The following is a 12,500-nucleotide window of genomic DNA, read 5'->3' as shown; positions in this document are numbered from 1 at the left end:
CTTGGTCTTATCAGGGTGATTAGGATTTTCTTCACCATTTCTTCATCCAGGTATGTAAATGCAACTTTGATTGTTCTTATTAGATTATAAGTTTCTCCAAAAATCTTATTTATATGTTTCTCAGGTGACATATTATTCATAACAATGACTCCCAGGTCCTTCTCATTTTCTACTTTTTTTTATTCCTTCTTCTCCCAATTTATATGCTCCTGTTATTCTGTTTTTGCTTTTTCCAAATTCCATTATACTACACTTTTTTGTATTGAACTCCATCTCCCACTTCCTACTCCATTCTTGTACCTTATTTAGATCTCTCTGTAGTGATTCACAATCTTCTTCAGTTTTCACTCTTTTCAGTAGTTTTGCATCATCTGCAAAGAAGCTCATATAGCTTTCTATTCCTTCATCCATATCATTAATATATATAGCAAACATTATTGGGGCCAGAACTTTTCCCTGCGGAACACCGCTTATTACTTCATCCCATTTTGAGTGCTGGTTTCTTATCACTACTCTCATTTTTCTTTCTTGCAAAAAGTCCTCCATCCAATTTAGTAGTTTGCCCTGTATTCCTCCTTCAGTTTCTAATTTCTTAAGCAACTTCTTATGTGGTACTTTGTCAAAAGCTTTCTTTAGATCTAAAAATGCACAGTCCGCCCATCCATCTCTTTCTTGTATTATATCTATTAGCCTTGAATAGAAACATATTAAATTGGTGACGCATGATCGTCCTTGTCTGAATCCAAATTGCCTTGGATTTAACACTTTGTTTTTTTTCTAAATATTTTACCCATCTACTTTTGATAATTCTTTCACAAATTTTTGCTATTGTACTTGTTAGAGAGACTGGTCTATAGTTGGTAGGTTCTTCTTTATTTCCTCCTTTATATATAGGTACTATATTTGCTTTTTTCCAATCTTCTGGAACTTTTCCTTCTTTCAAGGAACTATTTAGTATGCTATGTATTTTGTCTGCCAGTTCATTCCTGCATTCTTTCAGTATCCAGTTTGCTATTTCATCTGGTCCATGCGATTTTCTGACATCAAGATTACTCAAGTGTGTTAATATTTCATTCTTTGTTACTTCTATTTCTTCCATAGGGGGGACTTTCTCTTTCCATTCGTTCTCTTCAGGTTGTATGTTCTCCCTTGTAAACACTGATTTAAAATGTTTGTTCATAATTTCTGCCATTTCCATTTCCTCAGTGTATTCAACTCCTCCTTGTCTTAATTTCTCTAAGTCTTGTTTGTTTTTCAGTTTATTGTTTACAAATCTGTAGAATAGTTTTGGTTGATCTTTACATTTTTCTATGACATCTTTTTCATATTTTCTCTTTTCCTCTCTGCACGTTTGTACATATTCATTTCTATAGCAGGTATATATTTTCCATTTTTCAGGTCTTCTGTCTTTTTTCCATCTGGTCCAGGCTTTGTCTCTTTTGTCTTTTAACTCTCTACAACTTTTGTTGTACCAGCATTTTACACATTCTTTTTCTTGTTTTTGTCTTGGGACATACTTTCCCACTCCTTGTTGGTGAATTTTTGTCAAAATATTCCATTTCTCTTCTACTGTTGTTTCTTCTTTGTATATTTCTTCCCAGTTTTCCTTTTGAAAGAATTCTCTTATTTTATCAAAGTTTGTTTTTTCATACATCATTCTTCCTTTTCTATATTGTTCATTTCTTTTCATATATTTTTCTTCATTAAGTTCCAGTTCAATCAATATGTGGTCACTTTTACTTATTGGTGTTTTATATTCAATTTTGTCCACTATTCTAGGTTCAGATGTAATTACTAGGTCTAGTTTCGATGGCTCTTCTTCATTTCTATACCTAGTGTTCTCCTGTATCCATTGTGTCATTGTATGGTCAGTAACCATCTCGAGTAGAGCGTTTCCCCATGAGCTGTCTCCACCCTTTACTGTCATTTCTTCCCAGCAGATTTCTTTGCAATTAAAGTCGCCCATCATAACTATTCTTCCTCCCTCTTCCATTATCTTGTTTAATGTTATCTTTGTGTCCTCTAACATACTTTTATGTTCACTCTCTTCCCATGAGGCTGTTTTTGGGGGCACATAATTTATCACAAACTTTCTGTTCTTCTTATCTCTGTCTTCTACTTCCATCATTATCATCTCTACTGTATTCTTTCCATATGTGACACACTTCACGTTTATATCCTTCTTAGTCAGGAACATAACTCCACCCCCTTCCTTTTTCACTCTGTTTCTAATCCAATAATTATATGCATTATGTCCTACACTGTTGGGTGGTAGTGGACCTTTTAATTTTGTTTCTACAATTCCCATTATGTCTGGTTCTTTTTCCTTCAAATAATCATTCAGTTCATTCAATCCTGTTATTAATCCATCTATATTTGTGTAAGACACTCTTAGTTTTCTGCCACTTCCATTGTGTTCTCTGTTTCCCTTTTGTTTTTCTCTTGTATGTCGACTTTCTTTAGTTTCATATTCACTACTCTCCAATAGAATATCTCTTTTTCTGACTCCGTTCTTATCTCATTTTTTTTCCTTTGCTTCAAGTCTTTTCTGTTTTTCTTCCTCTCTTTCCTCTTTATTCATTTCCCTTTTTATCCATACCTTTTTATATTGTTCACTTGTTGCTAGTTTCCCTGTTTTGGATAAGATATTCTCAGCCGTAGTTTGTGACCTGAATTTAATCTTGATTGGTCTGGTCTTGTCTGTACTATATTTCCCTAGCCTGAATTTCTCTTCGATTTGTTTCATTATTTCTGGTTCATCTTCCTGAACTAATTCTAGTAAATTTCTTACTTTTTCATTTTCCTCTTTGATTCTTGTGGTTCTATCTGGGTTATGTTTCTCTTCCATTCCTAATATAATTATACATTTCTTTTTGTCTGCTAAGTCTCTTACTATATTCTCCTTCTGTCTCATCACTTTAATAACTGAGTTTTCAGTTTGTTCATTCATTTGCTGTCTGATTATGTCAGTGAATGCAACTTTGCTATTTTCTTGGATTTTTTCCAACCCTCCTTGTTCTCCTTATTATTCTCCTTTAAGACTTTATTCTCATCTTTTACTTCTTTTAACTGTTTTTTTAATTCTTCAATTTCCTTAGTTAAGTTTTTGTTCGCCTTCTCTAGTTCTTCCAATTTTTCAATTCTTCGTATAATATTGTCAACATGACCGAACCTACGCTCCAAGTCCTCGATCATCTTATCGACCTTCTCTTCTAGTCTTGTCAATCGGGGGGGGGTTGTGTCCCCCCCCCCACCCTCTTTAAATCCCTGGAAAATATTCTCATCACTTTCTACTGTATTGCTCTTATCTATACTTCTAATCTTTACATTTTTATTAGACATTTCATCGTCGCTCAGCTGGTCGGGGGCCCTTTTGTTTACCTTTCGACTGTCTGCCTGGGCCAAGTCTACTCCTTCCTCATTTCCTTCCATTTCCCTCAGTAATCCCTCCCCCTTTCCTCTTTCCCTACTTTCCTACTACTCCACGAGCAATTTCCCCCACCCTGTAAATACAATAGGCACTTCTCTTTGCGTTGGGATCCACAAACTTCAATTCTCTTCAGAACGTCTTCTAAGCCGTCCATTCGTTGAAGTGTGTGTGTGTGTGTGTGTGTGTGTGTATGTGTGTGTGTGTGTGTGTGTGTGTGTGTGTGTGTGTGTGTGTGTGTGTGTGTGTGTGTGTGTGTGTGTGTGTGTGTGTGTGTGTGTGTGTGTGTGAGTGTGTGTGTGTGTGTGTGTGTGTGTGTGTGTGTGTGTGTGTGTGTGTGTGTGTGTGTGTGTGTGTGTGTGTGTGTGTGTGTGTGTGTGTGTCTGTGTGTGCGCGCGCGCGCGCGCGTGTGTGTGTGTGTGTGTGTGTGTGTGTGTGTGTGTGTGTGTGTGTGTGTGTGTGTGTGTGTGTGTGTGTGTGTGTGTGTGTGTGTGTGTGTGTGTGTGTGTGTGTGTGTGTGTGCGCGCGTGTGCGTGTGCGCGTGTGTGTGTGTGTGTGTGTGTGTGTGTGTGTGTGTGTGTGTGTGTGTGTGTGTGTGTGTGTGTGTGTGTGTGTGTGTGTGTGTGTGTGTGTGTGTGTCGCGCGCGCGCGCGCGCGAGTGATGGTACTTAGTCGGCCCCTTGAGATTCTTGGACACGTGTCTCCGACCAATGGGTTTTCACTAGAAAAGAAAAGAAAAGAAAAAATATTTGTCTCTGCTATTCTACCTAACTCTATCTCGTATCTACCGGAACCTACAAACGATAAATGTTAACCGACATTATTATTCTATTTTCAGAAATATTGACTAAGCGAGTATGACGTTGATAATACAAAATAGATTATCATTGTCTGTAGGAAAAAAGATAGAAATCGACCTCAATTGATTTATTGACCATCTTAAACTATTTTTCAACAACAATGTCTATAATTCATAAGAGGTTACCATTGCCAGTACAAAAACATTAATAATATATCTAGAAAAATCAACAATGGTGTACTGACCATATTTTTTTTTTCTAAAATATAATTTTTTTAACGAAAAGTCAGTAGAAAAAGACCAAACTGACAATTGAAGATAACCACTCTGAAAAAAAGAAGTCACTAAATTTGGTTACTTTATAATCGTTTTTATCCTACCTCCTCCTTCTCTTGCTCCTTCTACTCATCCTCCTCCTGCTCTACCTCATTTTCCTCTTCTTCCTCCTCTTTGTTCTCTTTTCCCAACCTATTCCTTTTTCTCCTACTCCTCCTTCTGTTCTTCTTCCATTTCCCCCATCCTTCTCCTCTTTCTTTTATTTGCTTCTTTTATCTCTCTTTTTTCCCTTTTTCTGATTCTCATGTTTTCATACGTCTTACTTTTTTCACTCTGTTCACCTCACCAAACACCAACACATCACCAACCTTCCCTCTCCTCCTCCTCTTCTTTCTCCTCCTCCTCCTTCGTCTTCTCCGTTTCCTCCCATTGTTAACCTCTTAACTTTTTCTCTATTTAATAACATTTTAAAAGAAAGTCTGTATTTGTACAAGCATGTCATATATGCGAAGCTGTATTACTCCTGTGTTGTTCTTGTGTGGAGTAATGAATTGATTATGAATGATCACAAGTTGTCAAGCAACAAAATATATTATTGTTTCCGTGGCGACTCTCCGCCCTGACGCGACGTTTCCCGCCTCGCTTGAGACTTGGCCCAAGGTCGAACCCACAAGACCTGCTCTCTCACATCTGCGCATGGACGAGACTGGGCGATACACGCTGAGGCTAGGTCCCACAAAACACGCAGTAATACATAATTATTCTATTGTCAGGAAGTTTACTAGGCTTAATGTTTTTCATATGTTTTCTTAAGCATTGGTGGTGCTCTCAAAAAATTGTAAAAACATACTTGTGGAAAAGAAAATAGAGCACAGAAACATCCCGCAACATCCTACTGTTAGCGGGAGGCAGCAATAGAGCAATATCTAAACACTTATCAACCTCAGCCGGCTCGTCCCCGATGGCCAATACCTGGTTTCTGGAACGGATCCAAATATCAGTCACTATTGCACAACTTGTAATATTTTCCCCCACGCTTCTTTTTTTCATATGGGGATTACAGAAAGCTTGTGCCTGTTTTCCATCTTCATATACATTAAGTCAGCGACATGGAAAGAAATTCATAACAATATATGCTTAGAATACTCACACATCAGTACAATTCAACAAATACAAGTCATTAATTTGTATGAACTTCACAGCAAACACAAATCGTTACACCATAGGCTGGGCAAACGTCTAGACCCGCAACACAATACACTTCTATACAAAACAAACATAAATTTAAGATGATGCACTTCAACACACACAGCATAAAAACAAACACACCAAATTGCAAACATACATACATACATACGTACATACATACATACATACATACATACATACATACATACATACATACATACATACATACATACATACGTGCCAAAATGACCTTTCTCTTACATGGGGTGGCCTAGTCAAAACATTCACCCATTTTTATACTAATCCACACCCATCCTCTCACACACCATCCCAAACTCCACCACCAGTTTCTTCAATCTATCCTCATATTCAGCCAAAAGCGCTGTCATTCACAAAATCTGTTAATTCATCTCATACATCCTTCCACTCTCAAACACCAACACTTACTTTCTTTTACTTCCCTCACAAACATAACTATATACACTTTGAATAACCAAGGCGACATTACACAACCCTGGTGCAGCCCTACATTCATCTCAGACTATTTACCCTCTCCATCCTTACACAAACTCTTCTACTCAAGCATAGATTTTTTACTACCCTCGACTGACTTCTCCCATTACATATATTCACAACACACCACATAACGCCTCGCAACTCTGTCATTCCCCTTCTCCAAATCCATGGAAGCTCAAAAGATATACTTATCCGTATATCTGTCTTACTGAAAAAATATCTACACACCATCTTCTCCTAAACCCACAACGGTCTCCCCCAATTACTCCCTCTGTTCCCTTTTTAATCCTCTCAATTATCAACCTCCCACACACCTTGCCAACTACAGTTAAAATACTGGTCCATTTAAAACTACTGCATTTATATTTGTCTTCTTTTTCCTTACATAATAAAATTATATATGCACTCCTCCAATTCACGAGTACAGTTCCTCCCCCTTGATACACATTAAAAAATCTCACTAGTTATTTCAATATAATAACGCCTCCATTCGCAAGATATTCTCCATAACAACTATCGAGCCTAAGTTTTTTATAAGTGTTTATCTTTTTCGATGTACTTTGTGTATCCTCTTTTGATATAGTCTTATCACTCTTCTTTTCCATCACAGTCATTCTCCTGATATCTCACATCGTTACAATCTAAGCCTCCCTATCTTCCTCTACATTCATCAACTTGAAATACTCTACCCATCTTCTACTCATCTCCTTCACCTCCATTAACATATGTCTATCTGCACTCTGTACTCAACTCGCTTCTTCTCACTCTTTCCACTTCCTTCCAAAGCATCGTTTATTATCACTGATTTTTAATGGAACATTTACTCCACCTCCGCCCTCCTCTTAGCTTCCCTTACCTTGCATTTTCCTTTCACCTATTGTACTCCATACCTAACCGTATGCGCCGCCCATGGTGGTTCGCCCGCCTCATCTCCCCTTGCTACACCACTGCCACCAAGAAGACAACCTACACCACCAACATTTATTAAGCAATATCCCAACTTTCATTTTAAAAGGTGCTCTGAACAACCATCAACACTGTGTGACTAGACTTCAAGCTGCAGGTCAAAGAGTAAATGTAATTTTGATCAAACTATATACACTGAACATTTTAAAATCCAGAAAATATACAAGCCTTCAATAAAACCAGTAGTCCATTGTTTCAAATATAACAATCTACTCATTACAAACATGCCTATAGTAGGTTAACAAAGCTCTCGGAGTTTAAAACGAGGGTCCATAACTGTAGTTTATATCAACTTCAAAAGATTTTAATCCTCTCTGTAAGCTCATTAATTACTAGTAAGCTAACAACTCGTATGGAACCATGTACTCCTGAATATAGACACGCAACAGATTTGCTGTAAATATGTGTGTGTGTATATATATATATATATATATATATATATATATATATACATATATATAAGTACATATATATATATATATATATATATAAGTATATATATAGATATATATATATACATATATATATATATATATAAATATATATATATACATATATATATATATATATACATATATGTACAAGGGTGGACCGAATAAGGAATCAAGTTATAAGAGAAGCATTGGGGGTTGAGAATGTACTGGACTATGTGGAGAGAGGACAGCTGAGATGGTACGGACATGTTATGCGGATGGAAGAGCAGAGATATCCAAAGAAGTACTACTTATGGAAACCAGAAGGAAGAAGACCTGTGGGACGCCCAAGAATGAGATGGAGAACAAATATCCAGCAGGCCCTGCACAAGAGGGGAACTTCACTGGAGGAGGTTGAGAGGGATAGAAAATACAAGGAACGTCAACAATGGAGAGAGCTAACGAGACGTGGCAACTGACAGACCTATCAGGTCTAACAGGAAGAGGGTGAGAAAGAATATGTAAAAGAGGGGAGCAGATTTTTATAAGGCATCTGGAGTTCAAAAAGACAGCATTTTTGCAGTTATTTTACCTTTTCTGGTATTCTCGATGTTTCCAATGATAACTTTTTCTTCAAGTGGGTGAGGATAAACTAAAATTGCATAATCTTTCATTTATTCATCTTTTCGTCTTTAATTAGACATTATCAGGATTGTCTGTAATGACATAAGACAAGTAATTACATTATGGTGTCATGAAAACAAATAATATAACTGGAATTAAAAAATAATACTGTTCATATGATGGTAGGTACTTACATCTAAAATACATACATACATACATATACCAAGGCTTTTTCCCCCTTTCAAGGGAGGTAGCCAAAAAGAAAAAGGCATAAAATCATTCCCACCCATTCCATCCCTAAATACACGCCACTCCCCTCCACCCTCCCTCTTATCTTAGCACCTCCTGGATGACGGGTCATCCCTACACCTTGTCCACTGCCCTAGGTCAGAGGCAGTGTCGCAAGGAACAGCACATCCACAGCAAGCCCGCTTCATTAAATCGGCGACTCCCCCTCTCCGTCCCCCCATTGCATAAAAGGAGAAGACGGGGAGAAATCCCTTCGGGCTGCGTCAAATTTTGCTCACACATACTACCTCACCCCCATCCCCCACCCATTCCACCACATGCATCACAACATCATCCATATACAACCATTCTCCATTCACCCTTGTCTTCTGTCTTCTCCCGTCCTTCCTCAACAGACATTCCCCTCTTCCCCAAAGCCCCCTTCACCCCATCCATCCATCTCATCCTAGGACGTCCCCTCATGTTCACTCCCTCCACATCTGCCTTCCATACCTCTTTTACTAGTCTTTCTTCATTCATTCTTTCCATGTGCCCAAACCATCCTAATACTCTTTCATCAACCCTATCTCCCAGCTCCTTTTCCACCCCTGTTCTCCTCCTCACCTCTTCATTTCTCACTCTATCCAGCCTAGTAACCCCTATAATACTTCTCAGACACCTCATCTCAAACACATTCAAACTCCTTCTCTCTTCCTCTCTTATGTTCCATGTTTTCATTCCCATACAGTGCTGTTGGTACAATCACTCCTTCATACCGTCTCCTCTTAGCATCCATTCCCAAATGTCTATTCCTCATTACATTTTTTAATCCACCAAGGCATTTACTCGCTTCTCTCAATCTACATTCTACCTCCACCTCCACTCCATTTCCTGCCACATTTGCAACCAAGTATCTAAAACTATCCACTTCCTCCAGTCTCTCTCCCTTAATGCTCACTTCCAGTCTACTGCCACTTTCACCCCTTGTACATTTATCTTCAGCTTTCTTCTTTCACACACTCTCCCGAACTCTATCACCAACTTTCTCAATCCCTCCTCCGATCCTGCCACAAGCGCAGTGTCGTCCGCAAACAACAGCTGGCTCATCTCCCACTTTTCTCCATTTTCTTTAACCATCTCCAATCCCTGACCCACCACCCTTGTATTTACCTCTCGCACCACCCCATCCATGTATAAATTGAACAGCCAGGGAGACATAACGCATCCCAGACGAAGTCCCACCTTTACCTCGAACCACTCACTCTCTCAATTTCTAATCCTGCTCTACTACTCTCGTAAAAACTCTTGACAGCTCCCAGAAGCTTTCCTCCTATCCCGTATATCCGCAAAACCTCCCACAGTGCCTTCCTGTCTACCCTGTCATAAGCCTTTTCCAGATCCATAAAAGCCCAAAAAACATCCTTCCCCTTTCCTATAGCTTTCTCACATATCTGCCTTACCACAAAAATCTGATCTACACAACCTCTACCTGTCCTAAATTCACAATGATATATAAATAAATAAATAAATAAATATATATGTATATATATATATATATATATATATGTGTGTGTGTGTGTGTGTGTGTGTGTGTGTGTGTGTGTGTGTGTGTGTGTGTGTGTGTGTGTGTGTGTGTGTGTGTGTGTGTGTGTGTGTGTGTGCGCGCGCGTGTGTGTGTGTGTGTGTGTGTGTGTGTGTGTGTGTGTGTGTGTGTGTGTGTGTGTGTGTGTGTGTGTGTGTGTGTGTGTGTGTGTGTGTGTGTGTGTGTGTGTGTGTGTGTGTGTGTGTGTGTGTGTGTGTGTGTGTGTGTGTGTGTGTGCGTGCGTGTGTGTGTGTGTGTGCGTGTGTGTGTGTGTGTGTGCGTGTGTGTGTGTGTGTGTGTGTGTGTGTGTGTGTGGCGCGCGCGCGCGTGTGTCTGTGTGCGTGTGTTTCTGTGTGTGCGTGCGTGCGTGTGTGTGTGTGTGTGTGTATGTGTGTGTGATTGTGCGCGCGCGCGCGTGTGTGTGTGTGTGTGTGTGTGCGTGTGTGTGTGTGTGTGTGTGTGTGTGTGTGTGTGTGTGTGTGTGTGTGTGTGTGTGTGTGTGTGTGTGTGTGTGTGTGTGTGTGTGTGTGTGTGTGTGTGTGTGTGTGTGTGTGTGTGTGTGTGTGTGTGTGTGTGTGTGTGTGTGTGTGTGTGTGTGTGTGCGTGTGTGTGTGTACATATGCATATACATATATATATATATATATATATATATATATATATATATATATATATATATATATATAGAACATACTTAAAACTGTATAATGTTCATGTATCTCCCGGAGGTCCAAGGATCTCACTAACAAAAGGAAATTCTTCCTTTACCACAGTCGACTGGAGTCGATGAGAGAAACAAACAGGTCTCAATTTTCTTTAGATTGAATCGTTGAGGCATCTTTTTATCGTACCATCACCTCTGCTGGTCAAACGGTCTCTATAGCAAGGGATGTTTGCAATTCTGCTTTCCCATACATAAATATACACAGCCACAAATCACATGAGAAAACATATATAGTTTTCTTTCATGCCATTACCTAGTATGAATTATCATAAAACCAAAATAATCCGGCCATCACGAAAATAAACAACTACAACTAAGCAAACAGGAGAGAATATACTCATGAAATAGAAAATAACCTACAGAACTGGCTCGTATCACTTCTCGCCCATCAACGGAGACATAAAATGTACTGAAGATAGTGTTCCGAAGGTACAAGCAAATATAGACAGATCCACCGAGTTATACTAAGGATTTTTTTCAAACTACACACAACAAACTGCTCGTTGATAAAAAATCAATTGGTCTTAAGAGGAGGGAAAGATCCAAAGAAGCAGGAATTAGAACAGCTAACCAAGAGAAAAAACTGGGATAAATATATGGGTGCCAAACAAAATATAATGTTAAAGACAATACTGGAACTCTACACACAACCTCTAATTCAAAACGAGCGACCGAACATACAGATGAAAAAAACATACATAAGCTGCACTTGAAAGAGAAGACAGCCCACCATTCCCCAGCAAATACACAGAAAAGACTGTCCGATGCTTAGAGATTACCTACGGATGGTCTGGGTAAGAGTTCAATGCATCATCTGAAACATTTGGGATGCTATATGAATTCCTAACACCTTTTTCGTCGCCGTTTACCGTGCCCTTAAACCCCCGCATAGACTATTCACTGAATAATTTTTTGCCCAGACAGTACATTAACAGTTTTAGTCACACCCATACAGACTAGAAACTTTATTTATGATTAGAGACTAACCTCCATTAAAAAAAGAAAAAAAAAGCATTGTAGCCTCAATTGCCCTTCCATTTTGCTGTCCTCTATGGGTCTCTCCTTTACTATCTCTTGGACTTCATTTCTTCGGCGCAATACTGCTCCAGGGATGAAAGCACTCTTACTGGAAACGTGTCCTCAAATATTTACCCTTTCAGTGTTATCTCTAGTTTCAGCGTTATCTCTAGTTTACAATGCTTCAGCCTCATCCACAGTTTGGGTCTCTTGAGCCGCCCTTCATCTCCATGACGACTAAGAAACCCAAGATATTAAACTTTATTGATAGTTCAACATCTGGAGAGTTTTCAAGATTAGCAACATGGCAGTCGAAAAATGTCACTGTAACCTTAACCTTGGCGAGAACTTGTGCCCTTCTTGACCTTGATGGTGATGGTGACTTCCACTGTGACGACTGAGATTTTGTTTCTGGAGACCATAAACCTAAAACTCACCAACACTGATGATGACATGAAATCAGGATTCTCAGTAAAAGTGGTAAGAGTAGAACTTATAAAAACCTTATCGGGTATCAACCTCATAAATGATTGAGAAGTATCACAATTTTGTTATGCCGTGGTAGCACGGCATTTTTGTCCTTTCATCAAATACCCTTTTACCACATACCCTTCAAAGCGATGACACAATATAAGGTCTTTGTCCTGGCAGGCTATTTTGTTGAACTGATGTGACAAACTCTGCCCTGAAGGGAGTCACTCCCTTAATTGCATAAAACCGATTCTCCCAAAACGAATTTA

Source organism: Oratosquilla oratoria, chromosome 33 (genome assembly GCF_046742065.1).
Source record: "Oratosquilla oratoria isolate Oo_2021 chromosome 33, ASM4674206v1, whole genome shotgun sequence".
Classification (NCBI taxonomy): domain Eukaryota; kingdom Metazoa; phylum Arthropoda; class Malacostraca; order Stomatopoda; family Squillidae; genus Oratosquilla; species Oratosquilla oratoria.
This window is presented reverse-complemented; position numbering follows the sequence as displayed.